Source organism: Squalius cephalus, assembly GCF_949319135.1.
Source record: "Squalius cephalus genome assembly, chromosome: 12".
NCBI lineage: Eukaryota > Metazoa > Chordata > Actinopteri > Cypriniformes > Leuciscidae > Squalius > Squalius cephalus.
The window spans coordinates 15918184-15921791 of record NC_137133.1 but is presented as its reverse complement, the minus strand read 5'-3'; the positions used below and the strand labels follow the sequence as shown (position 1 = coordinate 15921791).

General features: G+C 35.0%; 1 long non-coding RNA gene across 1 annotated transcript; it reads right to left on the bottom strand.

Annotated features, from left to right (window-relative positions):
- Positions 1–1830: 1830 nt before the first annotated feature.
- Positions 1831–2349, bottom strand: LOC307168893. Its single transcript, XR_013823006.1, has 3 exons — positions 2309–2349; positions 2129–2229; positions 1831–1933 (listed from the first exon to the last, which is right to left on the bottom strand). It is a non-coding gene; the product is annotated as an uncharacterized lncRNA (long non-coding RNA).
- Positions 2350–3608: the final 1259 nt, after the last annotated feature.

Sequence of the window (3608 nt, the reverse complement as noted above, 5' to 3'; positions counted from 1 at the left end):
ACAGCTAGAGAATACCGTTAATGCACTGATTTGCTTATTTTTCAACCCTATTATAAGAAAATAAATAAAACCCTAGGTATTTATTTGAAACAGTGGCTAAATAAACGAAAAATAAAGCTTCAACCCCAGACATTTCCAAGCAGCACAGCAGTAATGACTTTATGAACTTCTTTACCCTACTAAGCTATTGAAAGAGAATGAAAGAGGTCATAGATCCTCTTCTTAATATCATTAATTAATCTTTGTCATTAGGATACGTACCAAAAACTTTTAAGCTGGCTATGATTAAAACCGCAACTTGATCCTACAGAATTAGTCAATTACAAGCCGATCTCGAATCTACCTTTTCTGTCAAAGATACTAGAAAAGGCGGTATCCTCACAACTATGTTCCTTTTTAGAAAGAAATGGTATCTGTGAGGATTTCCAGTCAGGATTTAGCCCATATCATAGTACTGAGACAGCTCTCATTAGAGTCACAAATGGTTTGCTCTTATCATCCGATCGTGGTTGTATCTCTCTATTAGTGTTTCTCGATCTTAGTGCTGCGTTTGATACCATTGACCACAACATTCTTTTAAATAGACTCGGAAATTATGTTGCATTAGCATTGTTTAAATCATACTTATCTGGCCATTATCAGATTGTAGCAGTAAATGAAGAGATGTCTTATGGATCACAAGTTCAGTATGGCGTACCACAAGGCTCAATACTAGGACCGTTGCTGTTCACTCTGTACATGCTACCCTCTGGATATATCATTAGGAAGCATGACATTAGTTTTCACTGTTATGCTGATGATACTCAGCTCTATATTTCTTCACGCCCTGATGAAACTTGCCAATTCACAAAATTAGCGTAATGCATAGCTAATATAAAAACTGGATGACTAGTAATTTCCTACACTGTTAGACTTTTCAAGGGTTTTTTACAGTAACTTGTAAATAAGTGAAATTATTTTGAAGGTGGGGTTATGTGTCATGTATTGTGAAAAGAACTGTGTTTTGTCCTGTGTTGGACATTTCCTTTTTGACTGCTTAAAAATGTATTTATATTCTGCAGTTTTATGAATCTAATGGTTGATATTTCATTATAATACTTGTATAAGCTAAACAACCAATGACTCTACATTCATTTTGTCAAATGCTAACGTTTTGTTTATGATTTTATGTATGATTTTAACAATGTGTGCAGTGAAGGACAGCACATAATGTGTTAAAATTTAATTTGTGTGTAAAAATTTCACACATCATTTCCTGCATTGGCAGACTGTATATTTTGTGATATATATTAAATGTTTTAAATAAAAAAATGGTATTTTGTAATAACTTTGTCTAATTGGTTTGTATGTTAGTAGTATTTATGTAGGATAAAAATACAATTAATTATATATCAAAATTATGAAATCTAATTTAGTACAAATAAAAAATAATTACAGTAGTGTACTGATTAGCTTCGTTTTTACAATAATGTACTGTATTACACAATTACAGTACCATACTGTAAAACTGAAAACGGTAATGTACTGTAAATCTTAATTACAGTAACTTAACTACAGACACATAACCCCACCTTCAAAATAATTTCACTTATTTACAAAAATGAGTTGGATTCATGTACACTGGTGGCCAAAAGAAGTATTTAAGTGTCTTAATGTTTTTGAAGTCTCTTTGATTCTCAAGAAACATTTCTTATTATTATCAATGTCTGACTGTCTACCCCTCAGTCTAGTTCTACTTCTACTTCTATGAGTAAAAATGAGTAAAAAAAAAGTCAACACAATGTTTTTGTCCACCTTTGCGAATAAATGAACTTCTCCAAAGATTGGTTCCTGTTCAGAACTTGACTGACAACATCAGAATGTTCCCTGGTCTGCATGCGTGTCCACAAACACAAATGTACTCAGTCCTTCAGAGGAGAGCCCGGATCCAACACTATATACTGTAAGAGAGAGAGAGAGAGAAACAAATATTAGTGTAAAAATATTTTTAACCTCCTTTTTTTACATTTTTATTATTATGTTTACAATAACTTAAGAATATATATTTGTAAACAGCTTTGGCAATAGCATATTCAAACATTTCAACTGAACTAAATTAAATTATTCCAGATTAAATTTTAATACTTACAAATCCTAAATTCTGTCCAAAAATGCTGAGATCCATAGAGAGAAAGACTGACATCGATGATTTAGCCCATTTCAGCTCGTCTGCAGTGAAGGGGTCCCTGTCTGAGACAAATATACATCAAGACACATGCAAGAAATCACTGAGTGATGACCGTTCTCCTTCCTACAGTAGTTAACCCACCTGTGCGCTGATGTTAGGACCTTCCTGTTCAGGTGGGACTGTTGCTTTGTTGCAGTTGCCTTTAAACACATACAAAAATGTAACTAAATATTAAATTCCATTAAAAAAAACTATAATATGTTATAGTTTGCAAACTAATGCTAAAACTAGAAAGGTGGCAGCTAGCCAAATAAAACGTAACGTTAGCTAACATACAATGTTATTTTCTCATCAGTAGGCCAACATTATCTACAACCAAAACAGAATTTCGCATAGTTAATTTATTGTTAATGTAAACTAAGCGTTGCTCGTTGGCGTATTTTAACTCGACAACAAAGTCTGTAAAATGAAACGTTAGCGCAGTTTACTGTGGTAAAGTTCGTTACCGCCATGTTGACGAGTATAACAGGTTAAACTGGGCACATTCCTGTCAACACACACAGAATGTTTTTTTTTACCATGCTTGCTGGTCTCTCTCTCGGTGAAGTGAATTCCGTCTCTTCCCCGGGCCAGACACGAACGGCGCGGTCCAGCAAAAGACAGTCCCAGTGATATTACACTGGATGCTCCAGCGAGACACGACAAATCCCAGACAGTGTAGTGATGCGCCGTTATATTTCTGATGTACGGTTACTCCAAGTCCAAGCGCTCGCACTATTTCTGGCAAGGGACAAACAGGTTTACATTTTGCATTAATGGTCCGGCCCGGTCGCTTCAATGTGTCCAATATAGACAGCCTCTGACTGTTATAGCGTTGTAGACACGTGGTGTAAGGCAAAAATTAGGAAATAAAAAGCACGATGGAATGGTGCCAGCCAGAGAGGCCGTTACGTCAAATACAGTAGTATACAGCAAATTTAAAAAATACAGTAAGTCTCTGTATGTGGTGTTAGACAAATACAGTAGTATACAGCAAATTTAAAAAATACAGTAAGTCTCTGTATGTGGTGTTTGACGTCACAGAAAATTCCCATGATGCAATGGGAATCACAGTTATTTACTGTAAAGAGAAATAGCAGTATAATACTGGGGGATTTAAAGTAAATAACTGTAGAAATTACAGAAAAGTCTAACAGTGTACTGCTTAACTCTGAAAAAAACAGAGATTCTAATTATTGGACACATCCTCACATAATAACCTAGAATACTGTCTAACACTTGATGGCTGCTCTGTCAAACCTTCGTCGTTGGTTAGGAACCTGGGTGTGCTCTTTAATACCAATCTTTCGTTTCTAGTATCTGTAAAACCGCATTCTTCCATCTTAAAACTATATCTCATACATCATATGCTCTCAATGACAAATGCGGAACAATTAGTTCA